The sequence below is a fragment of the Aptenodytes patagonicus genome, chromosome W (genome assembly GCF_965638725.1).
Source record: "Aptenodytes patagonicus chromosome W, bAptPat1.pri.cur, whole genome shotgun sequence".
In the NCBI taxonomy this organism is placed as follows: Eukaryota; Metazoa; Chordata; class Aves; order Sphenisciformes; family Spheniscidae; genus Aptenodytes; species Aptenodytes patagonicus.
Window position 1 is genome coordinate 28,954,160 of NC_134981.1, and position 24,896 is coordinate 28,979,055.

A 24,896-nucleotide genomic window follows, 5' to 3' on the forward strand; every position below is an offset into this window, starting at 1 on the left:
CTTAAACCAACAGATTAGTAGAAGGGTTCAGTCAGATCCTAAAAGCAAAGCTAAAGAAATCTGTAGTCACTTGTCTGAGGCATGGGTTATTGTGCTCCTAAGACAGAGCAGAATTCTGGTCATACATGTGCAACTCATGAAAACCGCACCTTGTGTTTTTAAACCTAGAGCATTAAAAATAAAGCAGAACAGAAATCAAAACCAATTTTGCACAAGTTTATTTTATTTACTTACCTTTCCTTTTTTAATAAATGTGTTGATAGTGTCTAAAAGATCCACACAGTTTTTATTGCTTTTTGGTAGTTCAGTAAGTTCCTTGCCAATAAGCTCTCCCTTGTGATATCCCATCATCCGTTCAAAGGCTGGATTAACATACTGCCAAAACAAAAGTACTTTAGGATAATATGAAGAACATACTTAAAAGTTAATTACTCACATATAACTATCAAAGTGTTTCAAGATATACACCTAAAGCCATAACCACATATCCCTACAATTCAGTGTTTTTCATATAAAAATACTACATAATGGTGAAACATTTTATTCAAGTAAGGAGTTGAACACAGAAGGTGATATGTAAACTGTTATCAGAACACACAGAAAGAGAACAAAACCCTCTACTGTATAGGTTATCTAGTTCTGCTACAGATTTCATGCTGGTTTTACCATAAGCAACGTTACTTTACTGGAAATTATTAAAATTTAAAATAAAATTATTATTTAAATAAAGTTACTAAAGGAAAGGTCTTAAAAATTCCACAAGCGTCAACATACAGCATCCAGAAATAAGGCAGTTCATTGTATAGGGCTTTCTAATGGACAACAGCAGTAAATTACTGAAATAGAACAGAAACTACTGAGCAAAGATCTCTTTGGGGTTCCTCTCTCCAAGTTCTACAAAATGGTTAACTTTCCCCCCCCCTACCTGAATGACGTGATCTTCAGTGGTTATTTCTATAGCTTCCTGACAATGGTCTAATGCTGTAAACACTGCATTACAAGCCCTGAAATTAGTAAATGATTCACATTAGTTTTATTGTTAGAACATTTTGCTCACTATAAATACATTATTTCATTGTACTTATCGGTAGATGAATCACGAAGTAGCATGTTGTTTTGACTAAACCATGTCACTATCTCCATTATACTTTTTGTCAGGAAATTCAGCTTCAGACATCCCTGTTGTTCACATGTTTTTACAGCAGATCACATTGTAAAATTGCTCATGGGTACTGCAGCATCTTAATAGTATGTTTCTTTCTCCAAACATGGTCTAGACAGCAGGAACTAACAATTAGCAGTAAAAATAACAAATAGCTTTTACATCAGAATAGAAAGTTTGGTGATCAAGATAGGCAACACAAAAATCACCACAGCAGATATATAAAAAGTTTTCCATACAGTAAATACATCTCCACTATCAAATAAGTTGTAATGCAATATAATTGGAGGAAATAATTTAAGCCATCTCAAAGTCCTAGTCAGAAAAATATCACTTGTCCCATTTTTTTCAGGGCTATCCTTGAACTAATGCAGGAAAACAAAAGCCTTACCTTTTTGCTACAGAGTTTAAATTGCTTAAATTATAATTTGCACAGGATGGGATTAACATTAATGTAGGCTCCTAATATTAGAAAGCAAACTATATATATAGCGCATACTAAAAGAAACAACCCAGGCATACTTGCTTTGACAGATGTCAGTACTTTATCTTTGATTTGGACTAAACACAAACTAATTATCTTCTATGTATCTCTCATTGCAGGGAGCATAAAATTCTTGTATACAGTTATTACCTAAAGGAACATCTCGCTCCCAGACTGCATAGTGGGGTTTGAATTAATACTGATGACTAGCAAATCATTAGCAGAGAAGCATTCTGCCTCTGGATTAAGAAATACAGGACATCATTGCTAGTTCTGCTCACCATGGAAGTGACTCAAAAACAAATAGGATGCACAAAGAAATATACACAAAAGACATATACACGCAATCACGTGGATGAAGATTTGTAGGAACAAGTGTTGTATATAGAAGAGAACAGCTATATTTTGGTTCATACAATAAAAGGAGCTCCCAATGTAATTTTGCAAGGGATGTTCTAGCAGTCCAAGCCAGCTCCATGGTGTGATTTTGTGCTGTGTGAAACAACTAATTTATCTCGGTGATAGATGCCTGTCTGGTACATCAGCCACTAACAATTGTCATTATGTAAGCTTTCTGCAAGAAAACACATAGCTATGCTTGCACTATTTAAACCTTAGTATTTTCATTTGATCTGGCAAGCAACCCAGCAAAATTACAAGTTTAAATGGGCCATATTCTCTTTGATTAATACACACCTCCCACAGACGTCCAACCAAGCTTCAAAACAGAGAGCCAGAGAAGCTATGCAGAGTCCCTGCTTGGAATGGAAAGACACTTCTGACCACTGAAATGACCTTTCTGCTTTCTTGGGCTGGTCCTACTTTTTCATTAAGCATTTCTCTTGTGTTTGAACACCTGAAATATCCTGGTTTTAATTCCATCGACTAACTTTCTGAAAATATTCTCTCTTCTCTTTTACATTTACAAAGCTGTATTGAAGACCTACTGAGACAGCAAACAGATCAGAGACCCAGTGGGATAAACATACAGTGCACCACTTTTTTCCCCACTTAATTAAACTGTACAGATGAAAACAAATTATAACCAAATAGCATTACCAAACACTAGTTCTGCTTAGTTTTTCATGGCAAATTCATTTAGAGCACCTGCCTAATCAGGCAGAGGTAGGAGGAAATCCTCTGTTGCAAGACATCAGCTTCTCCAAGTTACAAGTATGCCTTTTCAGAAAGTTTATCTTTTAAAAGACTACTTCATGCCCCCAGATGTTAGTACAAATGTTGCTTGTAAGCGTTATTTATGCTTGTTATATGAAAAGAAGTATTTAACTATTTAACTATTTTGGGCCTGCATCTATTAAACTGTTTAAACTATTTAACTATTCTGGGTCTGCATCTGGAGGTGGCAGTAGCAAACCAAAAATACCACATCTGGATATTTTTCATAGTATTTTGCAATGCTGCCAACGTTTTCTGAAACAGTCATGTTCAGAGGTGATGTGAATATATTATACACACACATAAATATGATATCAATATACAAAAGACGATAATAAAGAATACATTTTATATAATGTTATTATTTACATAAACTAAAAGGAAGTAGGCTCACAGTTTATGTAACTACATTCAGGAGAGCAAAAGCAAGCAGAATTACAAGTGGGTGGTATACCACTGTTTCCATAAAAAATACAGATGAAAGAACTGTCAGTAGATTAAATGCCTCTAGAGACTGGCATTGTTTCCTTCAAATTTTAATGGATTTCAAGACTTTTTTGGTGATGGCTTTAAATAAACTTGAAGAAAAATATGGTAGCCAATATCAATCATGTTCCCTGTGTTTGAGTTTTAATTATCTGCATTCATAATTGATACTACTCATGTAGAGATGCTCAAACTGTATTTGCATCCTGTTCTTTAAATGAATCATTCTATATGTTAAAGCAGGAAGTTTTGAATGAGAAGGATATAAAGTTTATTTGAAAAAGAAATTAATGAAAACAAAATATACAGCAAGAGACCACTGACACATCTGTTAATACTTTAATGAAAAAAAAGGATAGTTTTCATTCCTGTACATTTTGGTAAACAGTAAGAGACAAGTGGAAACACCAAAAAGCTTCTACATACAGAATACAAAGCGATGAATGCTGTAACATCCTCAGATAAGTAATTAAGGAGGCCATTTGCATAAATTTACAGTTTCTGGGAGGAATCTGACTTTGAACATTGCTGGGTAACAAAGTTCTATAACTGGAGTAGTGGCTAAACTGTGAGAAGCTGTTACGACCCAGACTGGGTGACTCGGGGGGTCGTAGCAGTTTCATGATTCCCTTGGGCTAAATTAAGGTGAAACGACACCAGGCGATCAATTAAATGCTTTATTTATGGAGCATGCAACTTAAACTTGGAAAGCGTAGTAATAGGCGGCGTGGATTCTATTGAGGCATTTATAAGAAGAAAAGGAAACAGAAGAAAAGGAAAGAGAGAGAGAGATATCACCACCTGCGATGACGATGACGGACGTGGCAATCCTCCGGTGATGGGCGCGTGCACGGCTCCTTGGAGTTGTGCCTTTTATAGCCTAGTTCCCGCCTCTTGGGGAGTTATGTAGCTCCTGATCCTTTGTACAGGCACCATTGGGGGGGGGGTGTGGCTGTGAGCCCCTTCCTCGAATAAACTCTGTATGACTGTCGTGGTTTAACCTCAGTCGGCAACTGAGCACCACACAGCCGCTCGCTCACTCCCCCCACACCCCCGGTGGGATGGGGGAGAGAATCGGAAGAGTAGAAGTGAGAAAAACTCGTGGGTTGAGATAAAAACAGTTTCATAATTGAAATAAAATGATAATAATAATATAATAATAATAATAATAATGATAATACACAAAGCAAGTGACGCACAGTGCAGTTGCTCACCACCCGCCGACCGACGCCCAGCCAGTCCCCGAGCAGCGGCCCCCCCCCGGCCAGCTTTCCCCAGTTTATGTACTGAGCATGACGTCACATGGTATGGAATGTTTCTTTGGCCAGTTTGGTTGTGCCCCCCTCCCAGCTTCTTGTGCACCTGCAGCCTTCTCAGTCGGTAGAGCATGGGAAGCTGAAAAGTCCTTGACTAGTGTAAGCATTACCTAGCAACAGCTAAAACATCGGTGCATTATCAAATTTGTTCTCATCCTAAATCCAAAACACAGCATTGTACCAGCTACTAGGAAGGAAATTAACTCTATCCCTGCCGAAACCAGGACAATATCCACCCCTTATTCTATACCATCTACGTCATGCTCAAGTCCAATATTTTCCAGTACATTTTCATTAATCACCACCCCTTTTCCTGGGTTTCTTTTAATATATATACACACAGAGATATCATTCCCTTAGTCTGTGGGCCATACATCTAAAACGTTCGGTGAGTTCATTTAGTCCATGACTTTGGGCTCCATCTGTCATAATAATCTTCCAGGGCAGGAAAGATGGAGATGGTATGTGGTGTTGGATTGTTTCATGTTGAAGTCAGTTCTGGTACCATCATCGCTGTGCTTTGCTTGGTTTCACTGAAGTTATTCTTCATTAGTCTGGGTGATTCTTATTGTAATATCATTAGTATGGCATATAATATTATGTAGTACTTAACATCACATAATTCAGATCATTGGCTATTCTCACCCAAAATCAAATCCCCTTGAGGTACACATCGGACTTCCCCATCCTTCCGCATTATCCACCAAGGGCACCCAGGTCCTTGAGCAAAAGCAATCCCACGGATGGGTTTGCCTTTGCCCGAGGCAGGAATAACCCAGGCTGTTTTCCCCAACATATTTTTTATGTGCACTACAGGGACTTTATCCCCTTCTAGAGTATGTAAAAGTTCTGACTGGGCAGGGCCAGCTCGATTGGCAGATCCCCTCGTGTTGACTAACCAGGTGGCCTTTGCTAAATGTGTATCCCAATGTTTGAATGTCCCCTTCCCTAGAAAGGGATCCCAGCTGCTTGGCTTCCCTACCCTCTAATTCCAGGCTACTGGCCCCATTATCCCAGCATCGGAGCAGCCAGGTGACAATATGCTCACCTGGACAATGGCTGAAATCTTTTCGTATATCTTGCAGCTCACTCAGGGATAGAGATCAGGTGGTCACTGCCTCGTTTATGAGTTCTTCCTCTTCTTCCTCCCCAATCAGCGGCCGGCTCTCCTCCTCCTGTTCTCGTGATGGCCCTTCTCCATGGTAGTCTGCCTCGTACACTTCTTCCTCTGGCTCCCTTTTCGAAGAAGTTTCTTCTTCCCTTACTAAACGAGCTGGAGTCTGAGTGGCCACAGGGCCTGTCGCCGGGGTCTGAGTAGCTGCAGTGCATGTCACCCGGGTCTGAGTGACTGCAGGGCCTGTCGCTGGGGTCGGAGTGGCCGCACGGCGTGTCGCTGGGGTCGGAGTGGCTGCAGGGTGTGTCGTTTTACCGTCGGAGCCAGAGACCTTCTCTTCCCTTTGAGGGTACTGAATGGTGTTGAACAGGGCTCGGTAGGCATGGGCCAGGCCCCAGCACATTGCAGTGATCTGCATCTCTCTGGAGTTGCCAGGGTGACAGCATACTTTTTCCAAATATTCTACTAACTTTTCAGGATTCTGCACTTGCTCAGGGGTGAAGTTCCAAAACTCTGGGGGTGCCCATTGGCCTAGGTACTTGCCCATCTTGTCCCACACACCCTGCCACTCATAACTATTCAGCCTTGGGGCAGATCTCTGGATGATATTCTTAAATTGCTTACCAACTTTAGACAAAACCGAAACAGTATTCCCAAGAAGTACCAATAGAAGTATCTTAACTACCCAAGGATGTCCAAAATACTGAAAAGTTACTGTAATGAAGGAGGAAACATCACAGAAGAAGGTAGTGACACTGCCATTCTGTATTTCCTCCATGAAAAAACTCTCAGAAAAGTTACTGCAATTGCTAGTTGTCTCCACGAAGTGGTATCCGTAGTACAGTAATGGCTTCATTGCGAAATTCAGATACCAAATTAAGACCAAGGTCAATGTTCTAAAAACAAACCTCACAAGCGAGACATCACTAATCACTGCAGACCACAGCAAACTGCAAAAACCAACACCAATCTTTAACATGTACAGCAAAAAAAGGAGCACGATGCATATTAGACAAATCAATATCGAGAACAGAGAAACCAACATTGTGACCCACAACTATTAACAGATATAAGTTCCTTAATACACTCCGGTTAATCTGTTATTATCTCAAACCCTTCGTGCCCCACGTTGGGTGCCAAAAAGGACTGTCGTGGTTTAACCTCAGTCAGCAACTGAGCACCACGCAGCTGCTCGCTCACTCCCCCTCCCCCCGGTGGGATGGGGGAGAGAATTGGAAGAGCACAAGTGAGAAAAACTCGTGGGTTGCGATAAAAACAGTTTAATAATTGAAATAAAATAATAATAACAATGTAATAATAATAATAATAATACACAAAGCAAGTGATGCACAGTGCAATTGCTCGCCACCCGCCGACCGATACCCAGCCAGTCCCCGAGCAGCGTCCCCCCCCGGCCAGCTTTCCCCAGTTTATGTACTGAGCATGACGTCACATGGTATGGAATGTTTCTTTGGCCAGTTTGGCTGTGCCCCCCTCCCAGCTTCTTGTGTACCTCCAGCCTTCTCAGTCAGTAGAGCATGGGAAACTGAAAAGTCCTTGACTAGTGTAAGCATTACCTAGCAACAACTAAAACATCGGGTGCATTATCAACTTTGTTCTCATCCTAAATTGAAAACACAGCATTGTACCAGCTACTAGGAAGGAAATTAACTCTATCCCTGCTGAAACCAGGACATATATGGTGCATTGTCATGCCGGGCCTATCAGAACATGGAACTGCACACCCTCCGGCACACCCTCCACGTTCTGATTTTTCTGACCTCTCGTTTAAGGTTTATCGCTGCTATGCAGACCATGACTGGTTTTACCACAATGTTTGAGACATTAACTCTTTCAGTCTCTCACACCACCCTGTGGCTCAAGCATTGTCTATGTAATCTTCATCCAGGGTGGTGATTTTCACATAACGAATAGAGGAGAGAGAAGATAAATGTTGCGACAATATCAAGGCAATCATTAAAAACAAGAACCCACAGCCCAACATCATAGCAATATTTAAAAGCCATTTTCCCCAACCTGTAAGTCCCAGTGAATTCAGGAGAGATTTGAACCAATATCCAGGGCTCCAGCCGTTAAACCAGTCCTTCGGCTGCATTGCCTGGAAAAGCTCTCAAATCTGCTCCGATACCTCTCTCATCTTCTTTCGTGCTTCTGTAGTGGTAGTTGCATTGTGTATGGTGAGACAGCATTCTCCATCGGTGAGATTTAACATTCCACATACCCCCTGCTCTTTTACCAATATCGTATCTAAAGCTAATCTATTTTGTAAAGTCATTTTAGATGCCAGTTGAATCTGTAAATTCATTTCCTTGAAGGCATGATTGGTCCAATTGCTTAGCACGTGTATTTGCCAGGTCAGATTTTCTAAGACAAACTGGTGTCTTTTAAGGGTCACATATGGGGTAAATATATTTTCTAACATCAGAGATGTTGTCATGCCCCAGGTATAATAATCGGGTACTCAGATTCCATGCACCGCCCACTCGGGTTGCACCTGGGACCCATCACTTTCCTGGCACCTTCTGTTTTGATGAGGCACTAAGAAATTGAACACTCTAGAAGGACACGTTGTAGGAACTCCTATTCCACACTGTAATCCGGCATGTTGTCTCACATTAAGATGGGAATATAATTTTCCTTTCGAGCATCCCCACACTGTGCCCCATGGGGACGCGTACCTGGCAGTAGAGCAATCCATCCTGCTGCTCCCTCCCCCACCGTTCACATATGCGGGATCATGGGAGAGGGGAATTCCGCAAGTTGTTAGGGATGTACCTCGACTGGTTTTGTTCATTACTTGCTCACATAGATCTCGTCTTTGTTGTCGGAAACCATATATTGGATATCCCTAACACGTACACATATCCTGAATGAACGTTCTCAACTCTGGGCTATACAAGGTTTCCAGTGGGTCACCAGCCCCCATGGTACAATTTGTCATTTGGGTACAATTAAATAACGGGGACTCGGTCTTATTCTTAATCTTCGAGCCGACTTCACCTAGATCATCTGGGTCTCCCTGTTCTTTGCCCAAAACATGTCTCCAAGACCAGGCCCAGTGGTGCCAACTACGATTCCGGGCACTTGTGTTCCCTTCTTGGCCCGGAATATCAATACACCACAATGGGTTCCATGGTATCTTATACTCATATTCAAAATAGCCATCGGTGAGGGGAGGCTTTCCCGACACTTTTTTCGTACAGGTCTGGTTAACTGTCTGAGTTTCATTTCTATATTCATTGCAAGTTTGATTCCACAATTTTTCCCAGGAAAAATTGGTCGGAAGTTGATACCTGGTCCCCAAGCGATCAACCACTGTGTTGTTTTCTATTGTTAGGCGATAGCCATCTAAGTGAAAGCTACTGTTTAAATCAATCATTGCAAATTTAAATCCCCCTTCTGTCAAGTCAGGAAGGGTAATACATACTCCTTGGTCCATGTGATTCCAAATATGTACAAACCCCTGTATCAACTCCCAAGCCAAATTGGGGGTACCACCCCGTGATCCCAGTATCCCAACAGTGATAAAAAGAAAACAGGTTTTCCCGTCCATCTTTCTCAATATAGTTACCCAATCATTTCCAATAAAATCAAGCCAATAACACAATCAACAACCCTGCAATTGTGAACGTGGATCCCACAATGGTTTGTTCACAACCTGCAACATATACATATATAGATATGCCAAACAGAGTATAACCAAGGAGACAAAATCACATATGGCTGTAAAGGTTTCTGCGACAACCTGCAAATACATAGAACAAGAACAAAGCAGGTTCAAAAGGACGGCACAATCCATCTAGTATTAATTCGATGATCCCTTCCGTGGGCGTCGGTGGCTATCCAGGCATAGAGGTTAAGCGGAGTTTTCAGAGTTAAGGGTACTTCTCCTACCCTTGGTAAGTCTACCAAAACGGGTTGTCCTGGGTAGTGGAGTGGCTCTACCGAGTCCTTTGTTTCCCTCTTCCCTGGGAGCAGGGAGGGGGGTTTGGGGAAAAATGCGGTGAGCCTGGGACATCCATTTACCCCCCAGCAACTGTTCACTTTCGCTACGGCATCGGGGAGTTGTGCAGGCCATCCGGAATTGTGGGGCCTAAGGACACATTTCAGCAATCCGTTTGTCCTTTCCACTATCCCATTAGCTTGAGGATAGTAGGGGGTGTGAAATATCCATTGTATTCCCTTGCCTTTTGCCCATTCCTGAACCACCCCAGCAGTAAAGTAGCTACCATTATCTGATTGGATCGACTGGGGTTTAGGTAGATAACTAAACCATAGCTTCAACCCTTTCACCATGTTGTCCTCAGTTGCTCTCGCAACAGCCTCAGCCTGGGTAAGTCCCGGCACCACTTCCACCCTGAATCAACTTGCCAGGTCTCCCAGAGGCCCTTCCCTTCCCGTAAGTGGAGAGGGGGTTCTTGCAAGGGGTGCCTCTCTAATCGGGTACGGCACTGACTACAAGCAGAAATGATTGTGTTACACAGTTCCCGAGTAACAGGCCAGCCCCTGCCACCGGCTTCTTTGAAAAGGTCTTTAGCAGCATTTAAGATTTCCTCCCATTTTTCCCTTTGCCACACAGGTACCCGGTTAATTTCCCACTGTCGTGGTTTAATCTCAGTCGGCAACTAAGCACCACGCAGCCGCTCGCTCACTCCCCCCACCCACGGTGGGATGGGGAGAGAATTGGAAGAGCACAAGTGAGAAAAACTCGTGGGTTGAGATAAAAACAGTTTAATAATTGAAATAAAATAATAATAACAATGTAATAATAATAATAATAATAATACACAAAGCAAGTGATGCATAGTGCAATTGCTCGCCACCCGCCGACCGATACCCAGCCAGTCCCCGAGCAGCGGCCCCCCCGGCCAGCTTTCCCCAGTTTATGTACTGAGCATGACGTCACATGGTATGGAATGTTTCTTTGGCCAGTTTGGCTGTGCCCCCCTCCCAGCTTCTTGTGCACCTCCAGCCTTCTCAGTCGGTAGAGCATGGGAAACTGAAAAGTCCTTGGCTAGTGTAAGCATTACCTAGCAACAACTAAAACATCGGTGTGTTATCAACTTTGTTCTCATCCTAAATTCAAAACACAGCATTGTACCAGCTACTAGGAAGGAAATTAACTCTATCCCTGCCGAAACCAGGACACCCACTGATTTTGTTCCCAGAAGGGGAGCCACTCAGTACATCCTTTAAATACAGCATATGAATCCGTATAAATAAATGTTGGTTCTTTGCTCTCAGCCTCTCTTTTTATCACACTCCAAACTGCTATCAACTCCCCTACCTGAGCACTTCCCTCTCCCTCGGTTACAATTCGCTCCCCCGAATCAACATGTAAGGCTACTGCCCGGTATTTCCATACCTTTCCTTCTCTTTTTGAAGATGCATCAGTAAACCACACATTCTTCAAGTGAGGTTCGAACAGGGGAGCTGGTTTTATAAGGGAAGGGGGGGGTCTCCTGGTTAGATTGGTTATCGGGTGACTCATATCTGAAGTACCTTAGGTGCTCCTTCTTCTATCTTACGTGCATGGCAATAGTATTCCAGTTGTGCATACCATTTTCTGACTGTTTCCCGCTGTGCAACCCCTGCGGGGGGTGGGGTCCCAGCCAATAGTGGTTTCAGGACCTTAAAGGGCCCTCTCAAAATAATTGATTGTTGCCTTATGATTTTTTTGGCTTCCTGCAGGGCTAGATTAACTATAAAAAGGCCCTTTTCCCAAACTGAATATTGTTTTTCTGTATCTTTGAAACGGTTTGAATAAAACCTGATGGGACGAGTCGGACCCTCAGGTCCACATTGCCACATGTGTATTGATAGCCCGTGAATGGCAAAACCCCACTCGATATGGAGGGGATCAGTCGGATATATCGGCCCTAAGGCCTGATATACCCCAGCCTCAAAAATCAGCAGCTTTAAGGCTTCCTCATGGATGGGGGTCCAATCCCAAGAGGCCCTTTTGCATGTCAGATCATATAGGGGTCGGGCTATGATGGAAAAATCTGGAATGTGTTTCCTCCAAAATACCAACAGGCCTAAGGCATGTTGGAGTTCCCTTTTGTTTCCGGGCATTCCCACTTGTTCAAGGGTAGTCAAGGTTTTGGGGGGAATACACACGGTCCCACCCCTCCACCAGATACCCAGGAACTTTACCTCCGAGGATGGGAGCTGTACCTTCTCTGTCGGGATCTGGAGTTCTAAACTCTCCAGGTGAGTGATTGTTTTCATCTGGGTCTGTCCCACTATGCTGGTATCAGGGCCGCCAATCAATATATCATCAATATATTGGTATATCCTAACTCCCTTCTCAGGGGTAACCCGGGCAAGCTCCTGTGCCAGTGCGTAGTGGGCGATGGTCAGTGAGTGGCGGTATCCCTGAGGAAGATGTGTAAAAGTAAACTGTACCCCTTCCCAGGTAAAAGCAAAACGATCTCTATCTGCTTCCTGCAAGGGAACCATAAAAAACATGTCTTTCACATCAATAGTCGCCAAGATCGGGTGGGCTCATTCCTGTATAGTTGCAATCAGCTCAGCCATGTTAGGCGCTGCAGCTGTTAAGGGACCTGTATTGGCATTCAGGCGCCGATAATCAATTGTTAATCGCCACTTTCCGTTTGGTTTACGAACTGGCCACACAGGGGAGTTATAAGGGGAGCGAGTTGGGATAATTATCCCCTGTTCCTGCAACTCAGTTATTACAGGGGTAATTCCCTCCCTTGCCCCTAATGGCAAGGCATAGGGTTTCACATTGACTGTCTTTGAAGGAGGGAGTGCAGGCGCCGACTGTAACAGTCTCACCGAGGCCACAGGGAGTCTGAACTTCCATTCCTTTCCCTTTGCATCTACCCACGCTCTCCCCTTTAATAAATCCAATCCTAAAATGTTTGTGGGCAATGAGCCTAATATCATTGTGACTTCAACAGGGGATGTATCTCCTGGCAGCCAGAACCTGACTCGGGCGGTTGGCTGTGACTCAGAATTTCCAAAAACATCTGTGACCCAACTTTGCTTTTTGTCAGCAACTATTCCATTGCGGCTAGCAACATCCCTCCAGAGAACTGACATCTGAGCCCCTGTGTCTACTAAAAAGGTGACTGGAGTCTTAAAGGGGCCCAGGGGAAAAGTAATCAACAAGTCCCCTTTGTCACTTTCCGTGAGCCTTCTTAAATAGATCCACCGGCCATCCCCTGGCTCACTGATTGGGGATGGTGGAGGGTGTTTCCCAACTCGGGGATGCTCAAATCAATCAACTCAGTCTCCCGGGGGGCAGACGGGGTTATTATTCCAGGTTCCCGGAATAGGAGAGAAAGATCCTTGGGGTCCGAGGGAGATGGGGTTCCCTTTATTTTGTCCCAGCCTTTCACCAAACTTTCCAGGTTGGGAGTGGACAACCCATCCATCACCTCCCAGGGAATCCCTTTTGAAATGCCCTCTGCCCATAGTGTATATCTTCTATTGTCAGGGGGTCGCGTCGGTCTGGCCAGGGCGGGGAGGGTCGAGGATTGAGTTACCTAGGGACTGGGGCCCTCACCGAGGGGGGGGGAAGGAAAGAGAGGGAGAAGAGAGAGAGAGAGTTTTTTTCCTTTTCCCTTCCATGCTCAAACAAGCTTCTCGAGGTCAACAAGCATGCCATGTGTCAAATCTCGGGGAATTCTCATTTTGATCCCCTCAGCCCACGACAGGCCTTTCTTTGTCTTTGGGACTCTTGGAGGAAGTCGGTTCACCCATTCCTCAGTGGTAGCTTCCCCACCGTCCCCCTTTTCAATGATTTTTCTCTTAATTACTGGCCTCATTACTGATTTTTTATTCTCGGGGCCGGATGTTGCTTGGATAATTTCCAATTCTTTAGTCGGGTGCAAAGGTGTTGGGCTTTGTTTCTCGGCCATCGGTGCCAAGTGTGCAAATTCCGACTCATTATCCGGAACCGGATTAAGATCTACTTGATTAGGAGGTTTCTGCCCCCTCTTCTTCAACTCAGACCGTAAAGTCTCTTCTCGGTCCCATACATCTGTCAGAGCCGCTTGGAGTTGCTGAGTATGATTACGCTCCACAGTTAGTTGGCTCTGCAGGGTTTCTATTTGTTTTTGCATCAGGTGCCTCTCTTCCCGGGCCGCCACTAGTGCCTTCATAAGCGTAGTAATTCCCTCCATTATATCTTTTGGATTGTGCCAATTTACTTGGGCCCAAGTCATATCAAGGGGAGAAAATGGGGCGATATGGCCCCCTAACTTCTCCAGGAGAAGGGTGCAGCCTACAATTGGACCTCCCAGGGAGGCCATAATGAATATACCAATATAGGGATCAGATCCCTTATCAGTCCTCTGAGGACTATCTCCCCTTGTGTATGATCCCTCTCAGAGAGGGGGACCATTGTAAAGGCATAGTTCCAATGATCGCTTTAGCACCAACAAGGGAATCCCATCCTCGTCGCCAATAAAAATGTTATGACCCAGACTGGGTGACTCGGGGGGTCGTAGCGGTTTCGTGATTCCCTTGGGCTAAATTAAGGTGAAACGACACCAGGCGATCAATTAAATGCTTTATTTATGGAGCATGCAACTTAAACTTGGAAAGCGTAATAATAGGTGGCGTGGACTCTATTGAGGCATTTATAAGAAGAAAAGGAAAGAGAAGAAAAGGAAAGAGAAAGAGAGAGATCACCACCCTTGGATCCTGCGATGGCGATGACGATGACGGACGTGGCAATCCTCCAGTGATGGGCATGCGCACAGCTCCTTGGAGTTGTGTCTTTTATAGTCTAGTTCCCACCTCTTGGGGAGTTATGTAGCTCCTGATCCTTTGTGCAGGCACCATTGGGGGGGGTGGTCATGAGCCCCTTCCTCAAATAAACTCTGTATGATCTCTGGCCATATATGGTGCGTTGTCATGCCGGGCCTATCAGAACATGGAACTGTGCACCCTCCGGCACGCCCTCCGCGTCCTGAGTTATCTGACCTCTCGTTTAAGGTTTATCGCTGCTATGCAGACCATGACTTATTTTACCACAATGTTTGAGACATTAACTCTTTCAGTCTCTCACAGAAGCGTAATCTTGAAAACTGTATCCAACAGCTTGAAAAAGTTTCCTTTTAGACTACAGCATGCCTGTTATTACAAAATCTAGTTTATTGGACTTAAACATAAGCTACAGGCATTGTGTGTGTGAATGACAGCTTAATGTTTATATATAAATTGATGTTTCTGACCTATGCTGACTTAGTTCAGAAGTCACACATTTCACATTACATTTACAACTGAACAACAAACCAAGTCAGGACCACCATAACACCTAATTAACTTCTAAAATTTCAGAGCTGCTTTATTTTCCTGCTGAGTCTTGCAAAACACCTATTAAAAATTGTGTAAGCCCAAATCCTATTTTTTTCCCTGAAAATTTTACTATAATTGCATTTTGCATGCACAAACACGTATTCACTTGATCATGGAGTCACTTTGAGATAGGTTTGCAAAGAAGGTCTTAGAAAAATCTACTTCTTAAACAGAGACACTGAAACCTGTAGAGAAATAATAGTATTTTCTGTAGATGGACCTGGAATTCATTTATGACACCCAGAGAACTACACATTCTTTGGATGACACTCAACTTCAAGGGCTCTTTTTTCATACAGTTGAATTGCAAGCATATTTACATGCATGTATAAGCACCTGTATTAAATATAAAATTAGTCACATTAAAGAAAAAGTGATAATGGAATGAAAGCCATTTAATTTCTCACTAAGATAAAAATCTGTGCTCCTAGTCCGCCAAGTCTCGCCCAAGCAAGAAAATAAAAACTCAGGGTATGAGGAGCCGGCTCAAGACTGCGTTCATCTCAAGCTGTCAAATATGAAATCTCACACATATTAGATCAAGAATGACTACATGAAGTTTTACTGTCATGTAAATTTGCAGCCCATAAACCTTACGCATAAGACAGCATTTTAAAAATGCTACCCTTGCAATTAAATGAGCAGAAGTCATTGTTCTGCAATATTTCTGCTAAAGGATCTCACCCTGACTGTGATGCCAGTAGTAATGGCTGCTAGAATGTTGCCAAATTCAATATGGGCACCTCAAAACATATGGGACACAAGCAAGCATCAGAATAAAGGACATGTACTGCATTTTGCATTAAGGAAAGCTGTCATTTAAACCACCAGTGAATGAAACTGTACACAGACTAAACTTTCTCAGGGTACCAGTTACTAAAGCACTTAAATTTGTCCTTTACAAAATAACTGAACAAGGAAATAAGGTATAGTAATTAATTAACATACAGATGCAAAGCACATATATACGCAGCTGGGAAGAAGCAGAAAGTAACCTGATACAATTATGTAGAACAAGCAGTTTATGTTTGCAGTTTCTTACACTTCTACATACCATAATTTGAACTGAGATTGCACTTCTCCATGTTCTATTTGAATCAATTCATTGTAACAAGCAGTTATGCTGCTATTCTCCATGAATTGCTGGAAGACAAATCAAGAGTGCATGAAATAGATTGGAACAGTTTTAAACTATTATTTCTGTTCCTGCATCTAAACCTCTAACCTTTTAAAGAGAGCTGGCACGAGTCCAGCAAAGGGCTACAGAGGTGATTAAGGGACTGGAGCACCTCTCCTATGAGGAAAGATTGAGAGAGCTGGGACTGTTCAGCCTGGAGAAGAGAAGGCTCAAGGGGAAATCTCATCAAGGTATATAAATATCTGAAGAGAGAATGTAAGAAGACAGAGCCAGGCTCTTTCCAGTGGTGCCCAGTGACAGGACCAGAGGCAATGGGCACAAACTGAAACATAGGAGGTTCCCTCTGAACATCAGGAAACACTTTTTTACTGTGAGGGTGACTGAGCACTGGCACAGGTTGCCCGGAGAGGTTGTGGAGTCTCCATCCTTGGAGATATTCAAAAGCCGTGTGGGCATGGTCCTGGGCAACCTGCTTTAGGTGGCCCTGCTTGAGCAGGAGGGTTGGGCAAGATGACCTCCAGAGATCCCTTCCAACCTCAACCATCCTGTGATTCTGTAGAAATAAAAAGCTTTAGTTGTACCTTTTATGTTCAGTAATCATCTTTTCCCCAGAAATGATTTTCTAGTTGTTAAGACAACATTGATAGTTAAATGCAAAGCAAGTATAGAAATATGCTAAGACCTCAACTGTGAATTTTCCCATTTGGTTTTAGGAACCCAGTTAGAAATAGATAATCTAAAAAAAAAAAAAAAAAAAAGTCTCACACAAAACCAGTATCGCCTCGATGTTTCATTTTGAGCATCTATTCCTTAATTCAGAATGGAATATTTTAGAGACATAAAACATTCATGCTAATAAATAAATAAATAATGATATTTTGCATTTCATTTGTTTTCAAGCTAATACTGCAGCCGAAGCTCAGAAGGTGTAGTAACTTTGCTCCACAAGTAATCTCGCTGAGCTGTCACTGTGAATTCAGAAGTGCAGAAAAGTATATAAAGTTAGGAGCACGCTGACAACAGTGAACAAAACTTTTATATACTTCAGACAGAGAGAATGTCCTCTGTTACACAAAGGCAGTAAACTGAAAGGTCTTGTGCTTGGTCCTGCTGAAATCAGAAACTTTATGTTGATAAGAAAAGAAGTAGATTCTCTGACTTCAGTCAAGTTTACTGCTCATTAGTAAACTTCTGCTATGAAGAGCTAAATCACTGCTTTAGAAATACATGCACAGATTCTGGTTTTCACAGAAAATACTCTGTGTAGTCGCTTATTCTCACAGCATAGCTGCATGCTGAGTCAAGAGCCAGCACTCAAACCTCCGAGGAACAAAGAATGGCTTTTGAGAAATCTACGCTTCTCTCCTGTATGAAAAAATGCATTTTGGGGATCAACGGCTTAAAACCAAGTTGCCAGAAAAATGTAAAAAGTATATTTAAAAATAACTGTTGTCATGGGTCTACTTCACTGCTTAATGTTAAGATCTTAAAATACTTCTGTAACTCTCACTTCATATACTAAGTGAATGCATAGGAAACCAAAAGGCACAATATCAAGTTGGCAGAAGCTAAGGTGCAAATGATGTTGTGTTTTTGCATAACAAACTGCTTCCAAACAAACTTGTCTTCTACAGCATTGTAGATTTAGATTTTCAGTTTTAGGGTGCTACTTTAAATATTCAAATATACTTGTACTAATTTAAAAACAATATAAAACCAAATCTATCAAAATTATACAATTTAAACAATGATGGCAAGCTATTTTACAAACTAAACTTACTAGAACATACTAAAGCTTTTTATAAACTGAATTTTAAAGTAGTGCTGTTTACTGACAAAATTTAAGAGAAAATGAAACCGCTATATCAGCACAATTCTTTGGCTAAGAACCAAGAATTTCATCTTGTTGATGTGCTAAACCTGTTCTTAACTGTTGTATATTCTTCTGCAGATGCACAAAATCTCTTTATTTAAGTTTATAATACTAACGTAATTCGTTCACTGGTTCACTCAAAGCTGAAAAATCAATTTGGACCTGAAAAAAGCAGGAAACATTTCCTTTTCTAATATGTGCATATAACTGAGGCACGAGAAGATAAGATCTATTAACTCTCAAATATTAGAAGGCAGATCACAATACTTTCTTTTAAAAAAAATAGTATTTATACAATACGTTTTGATTTAACTAACATATACTCTTAAATTACATTTTACTTCATTATAATTGGATTCCACTGTCATCCTATACAGAACTTGATGCAAGCCACAAGATTAATCAGCTAGTAGAAATGCATCATTCTTCTTACTTAGCAAGAAGCACTAGGTCTAATATTAAAGATTTATTTTGTTGCAAACCAGAAAGTTTTAATAGTAACTGGTCAATGAGAATCAACATTTGTTTAGGAAAAGAACTAAAGTTCAAAATGCAAAACAAGATTGCAATTGAGCAACTGCAAACATTAAGGTCTCCTGTTTGCTAATTTAAATCATAGTTTAAAATCAGTCAGGAATTCAAATCACTTATTTAAAGTAGTCCATCCTAAGTAGGCCATCACTATTAGATTTATGAGGCTAAGGGGGGAAAAAAAATCAGCATAATAAGGGTACTGCATTAACAAGACCATTAATATACAGACACAAAATCTGTTAATGATAAAGGAAAAAAAATATGCCAGAAGATGTAATAAAATGGACTTTCTTGAGAAGGAGGAAGAAAAACCAGAATAAACTTAGCATTAAAAAAAAAAAAAAGAAAAAAAGATGCCAAAGTAATTTATAAAACGAACAGAAAAGACTCCTGAAATCTCTCTCTGGATAGTGTTCATAAGATCTTTTAGTGATCATAGTGATCCAGATCCGGATAGTCATCAGTCATCACTGATTTCATTAGAAGTAATTTAAAGTGATTTCTTTAAGACTACTTACAATCTATTATATATGTACACATAAACATAGAAAGATATTTCTCTAACATAAGTACACATGAAGGTAACAGAACATTTTAAAGCAGAATAATCAGCTATTCACTACATGAAAAAAAATATGTATGGTTACTTGCAAGAGTATCCCCCCAAAAGATTGGAGTTCTTTGGAATCTTTAGATCAAACCTGATGTGAAAAGTCTGGTTTTGTCTACAAAACTCTACAAAAAGGTGACAGACTAATTGGCTACAAGATCAGACTCTTTACTAATCAAGTTGGAGATGCATTTAGAAGACAGCCACCACCAGGCAGAGCGATTACAATCAGTGTTTTGTCAAGGGAAGAGGAGGAGGAAGATGAGCAAAAAATAGGACAAATGCTGATACAATGAATAGTGATAATGCAAAATAAAGCTACCAGAAAAGTTGGACTGTAAAAATAAAAATAGTGAAGAGAAACTTATAATTTGAACAGATGTGATTTTCCAAAAATCAATTTAATTTTGCTGCTGAGGAAAAGATCCCTGCAAATATTGTCTCTCTATTTGGAGAAGGGTATTGTTTGTTTGAAGCTTTTAAATCTTTTTTTTTTTTTGGTTCTTAATAGATTTAGTCCCTACTGATCCCCATCCAAGCAGAAATAATTCCTATGTCCTCCCCACTGCAAAAATAGGATCTTTGACATCAGATGTGTTTTAAAGGCTTGAAAATAGTTCCAATAAGGAATTATTATATTATGCAAGCTCCCTGATAAATTTGGGACAGCTAGAGGGAATGGTTAGAGACTTGGTTCACTTGCCAGAGCAGCTATCAGGTGCAAAAAGATCCGACTACTTTTACTTTCCTAGGAAGACAGCATGACACAGATGTGTCTCAGAGCTGCACAGTGTCTCCTCTGGCTCTACTCAGTACTACACCTACAGTTATAATCTAGCCCACAAAACATATTGCCCTGCATTTTTTTTTTTAAATGAAACACCAGACTTGAAAAGAAATAAAGACGACTGAAAAATATTAAACTTTTTTTTTTTTTAAAGAGGGAGAAAACTACACTAAGAAAACACTGGCATTCTTGGGCTGACCTTTCTCTTAGTCCCGACTTTTCCAATTTTCAGAGCATCTGAGTTCTTCAGAAATGCTTTTGCCTTTAATGCTTTTGTCCCCATAGTACCCTTACAAGAGAGGCAAGATCTATTACCTCTTTTTGGAGATGATCTGCAAATGGTGACTCAGGTGCATGTTCTGCTTTGCAAGGAAACTCTAGCTAACTATGAATTAGCTCAGTATGAGTATATCAACATGACATTCTGCCTGGGCTAATTCCCTTGCTTCTCTGATTTTCCTAACTACAGTTAATTCTCCTAACTATATATAGTTAATTCTCCCTAACTACAGTGTCAACTGATGTGCTTCTATTTCTTCAATACATAACCTTCCTTATGAAGGGCTAGCTTTAATATTACAGCTGCTTTATTTACATTAATATAACATTAATATCCACTCAAAGCCAGTCACACAAAGGTTAGAAGAGGGTAAGCAACTGAACCTAGATTTTCAGAGCTGAGAACTCCTGCCTTTCTGCTCTCTCCTACAAAGCTGTTCTGAGAAACAGTAGGAAGAGTTATCTTCCCTTCTGCCACCTATACAGGACAGCCTCTAATGCTGTCCTGGAAAGAACGGGTGCAAGCCAACATAACAAACTAATTAAAGCCTCTCTGGGAAAAAAAAAAAAAAAAAAAATTTTCTTCACGTCAGGAGGAGCTGGACTAGGCTTGTAGCCCTTTTAGAAGAGGAATCCTAGCAGTCAGAGGCACACAGAGATGTCCAGGTGACTAGTCAGCATGCTGCGACACACAGCACACATGAATCAGGGTCCCCCATCACTGTTTTTTTAATGCACTCATAAACAAAACCCACCCACCATCCGCCCAGACCACAAGGAATTAATCTCATGGTATTCCTGCTTATTCTAGAAGGATTAGCTAGATTACAGATTCTCTTATTTCATATGCTTCTTGGATACATTGTTGAAAAGAAAAGAGTACCTAATCAACTGCCACTGTTTTCTCATAAATAAATTTTTGACAGAAGCAAATGTATAGTTTTCAATTTGAGGAAGTAGAAGCATCTGTAATTTACGAAGCGATCATGGTTACTATATTAAATATGTAATTTATACATACCCTATCAAAGCCTGCATTAAGAAGGGGAAGAACAGAAGTCTCTTCCTGGTCAGCAGATCTACAAAACAAAACAGATGGTCACAAAACATTTAAGAATTAGATGGTATCAATTTGACATTGTATGGGGTTTGCATGCAAGGTTTTGGTAGCGGGGAGGCTACAGGGGTGGTTTCTGTGAGAAGCTGCTAGAAGCTTCCCCTATGTCCGATAGAGCCAATGCCAGCCAGCTCCAAGACAGACCCGCTGCTGGCCAAGGCTGAGCCAATCAGCAACGGTGGTAGCACCTCTGTGATAACATATTTAAGAAGGGGGGAAAAAAACCTATGCAACACCAGCAGCAGTCAGAAGAGAGGAGTGAGAATATATGAGAGAAACAACCCTGCAGACACCAAGGTCAGTGAAGAAGGAGGGGGAGGAGGTGCTCCAGGTGCCAGAGCAGAGATTCCCCTGCAGACCCTGGTGAAGACCATGGTGAGGCAGGCTGTCCCCCTGCAGCCCATGGAGGTTAACGGTGGAGCAGATATCCACCTGCAGCCCATGGAAGACCCCATGCTGGAGCAGGTGGATGTGCCCGAAGGAAGCTGTGACCCCATGGAGAGCCCGTGCTGGAGCAGCCTCCTGGCAGGACCTGTGAACCCGTGGAGAGAGGAGTCCACGCTGGAGCAGGTTTTGCTGGCAGGACTTGTGACCCCGTGGGGGACCCATGCTGGAGCAGTCTGTTCCTAAAGGACTGCACCCCGTAGGAAGGACCCACGCTGGAGAAGTTCGTGGAGGACTGTCTCCCGTGGGTGGGACCCCCACGCTGGAGCAGGGGAGGAGTGTGAGGAGTCCTCCCCCTGAGGAGGAAGGAGCGGCAGAGACAATGTGTGATGAACTGACCACAACCCCCATTCCCCATCCCCTTGTGCTGCTTGGGGGGGAAGGTAGAGAAAATTGAAGCCACCGAGGCGAAGGGCTCCGGAGCGGAGGATCACGCCGGGGGACCCTTCCTGAAGCGGCAAAACCGGCGAAAAGCAAAAGCAAAAGCGCAGGGAGCGAGAGGGTGCCCCAGCCCCCCCATTCCCCGAGCCGGAGGAGGGAGTTCCTGACGAGCGGCAGCTCTGACTCAGCGTGGGCGGGGACAATAGGGGCGGCGGCCAAACCCCCTAGAATCATAGAATCATAGAATCATAGAATCATTGAGGTTGGAAAAGACCTCTAAGATCATCAAGTCCAACCGTCAACCCAACACCACCATGCCCACTAAACCATGTCCCTAAGCGCCTCATCTACACGTCTTTTAAATACCTCCAGGGATGGGGACTCCACCACTTCCCTGGGCAGCCTGTTCCAATGTTTAACCACTCTTTCAGTAAAGAAATTTTTCTTCACGTCCAATCTAAACCTCCCCTGGCGCAACTTGAGGCCATTTCCTCTCGTCCTATCACTTGTTACTTCGGAGAAGAGACCGACACCCACCTCGCTACAACCTCCTTTCAGGTAGTTGTAGAGAGCGATGAGGTCTCCCCTCAGCCTCCTTTTCTGCAGGCTAAACAAGCCCAGTTCCCTCAGCCGCTCCTCATAAGACTTGTTCTCCAGACCCCTCACCAGCCTCGTTGCCCTTCTCTGGACATGCTCCAGCACCTCGACGTCCTTCTTGTAGTGAGGGGCCCAAAACTGAACACAGTATTCGAGGTGCGGCCTCACCAGTGCCTCACTTAGAAGAGCAGCCCCCAGGGAGCGTGAGCGACCCGGAGCGCGGCGCGTCAGTTTGCGCGGCAGTTCACGAGGGAGGGCGTGCAGGGAAGGGGAGCGGGCAGGGCACAGCCCCCCTCCTGGCTCTAGAGGCCAACTCAGTTGGTAATCGTCGGCTTCCGAGAAGAGGACCAGCTATGGTTTCCACTCGGCCGAAAGCCGTTGCCAGAAGGAATGTGGTGACCCAGATGGAGCCCTCATGCAAGCATACAGCTGTCCAGGTCTCTGGCTGCAGGGAGTGCCTGAGCCTGTCAGCTGTACCAGAGGGCAGCAGAGACAACACCTGTGTGTGGTGTGACCAGGTGGATGATCTGCTCAGCCTGGTGGCAGAGCTGAAGGAGGAAGTGGAAAGGTTGAGGAGTATTCGGGAGTGTGAGAGGGAGATAGATTGGTGGAGCCGCACCCTACCGTCCCTGAGGCAGAGGCAGCAGATGGAGGCTCTGCGAGAAGCAGAGGATCCCCTGCCTTCTTGCCACCAGGCAGAAGGAGGGGACCTAAGCGACGGGAGGGAATGGAAATGGGTCCCTGCTCGGGGTACCAGGCGAACCCCCGCCCGGCCTCCCTCACCTTCCCGGTTGCCTTTACACAACAGATATGGGGCCCTGGAACTTGAGGGCCAGGCAAACGAGGATGTAGATGAAGGTCCATCCAGGGGGTTGCCTAGGGTGAGGCAGTCAGCCCCACGCATTATGACTGCCTCTGCTAAGAAAAAAAAGGAGGGTAATTGTCATAGGCGATTCCCTTCTGAGGGGAACAGAGGGCCCGATATGCCGACCGGACCCGTCCCACAGGGAAGTCTGCTGCCTCCCTGGGGCCCGGGTCAGAGACATCACTAGGAAGCTCCCTGGTCTGGTACGGCCTTCCGATTACTACCCGCTGCTGGTTATACAGGCTGGCAGTGATGAGGTTGCAGAGAGAAGTCCTGCAGTGATCAAAAGGGACTTCAGGGCACTGGGGCAACTGGTTGAAGGATCGGGAGCACAGGTAGTGTTTTCCTCTATCCCTACAGTGGCAGGGAAGGATACTGAAAGGAGCAGGAAAACACACCTGATCAACACGTGGCTCAGGGGCTGGTGCCATCGCAGGAATTTTGGCTTTTTTGATCACGGGGAGGTTTACACGGCACCGGGCCTGCTGGTGGCAGACGGAATCCAGCTGTCTCGCAGGGGGAAAAGGATCATTGCTCATGAATTGGCAGGGCTCATTGAGAGGGCTTTAAACTAGGTTTGAAGGGGGAAGGGGATAAAACCAGGCTCACTAGAGATGAGCCTAGGGGTGGCGTGCCAATGCCAGGGGTGAAATCGATAGCCCAGCTCAAGTGCATCTACACCAATGCACGCAGCATGGGCGGCAAACAGGAGGAGCTGGAAGCCATTGTGCAGCGGGAGAGATATGACTTAGTCGCCATCACAGAAACATGGTGGGGTGACTCTCATGATTAGAGTGCTGCAATGGATGGCTATAGACTCTTCAGAAGGGACAGGCGAGGAAGGAGAGGCGGTGGGGTGGCTCTGCATGTTAGGGAGTGTTTTGATTGTCTAGAGCTCAACGATTGTGATGATGATACTGTCGAGTGTTTATGGGTAAGGATGAGGGGGAAGGCCAACGAGGCAGATATCCTGCTGGGAGTCTGTTATAGACCACCCAACCAGGACGAAGGGGCGGATGAAGCGTTCTACAAGCGGCTGGCACAAGTCTCTCAATCGCTAGCCCTTGTTCTCGTGGGGGACTTCAACTTCCCGGATGTCTGCTGGAAATACAACACGGCAGAGAGGAAGCAGTCTAGGAGGTTCCTGGAGTGTGTGGAAGACAACTTCCTGATGCAGCT

The 24,896-nt window shown here is 43.4% G+C and overlaps 1 pseudogene; it reads right to left on the reverse strand.

Annotated features, from left to right (window-relative positions):
• LOC143172218 (high affinity cAMP-specific and IBMX-insensitive 3',5'-cyclic phosphodiesterase 8B-like) overlaps nucleotides 1-24,896 on the reverse strand; it is a 108,244-nt pseudogene that overhangs the window by 21,027 nt on the left and 62,321 nt on the right.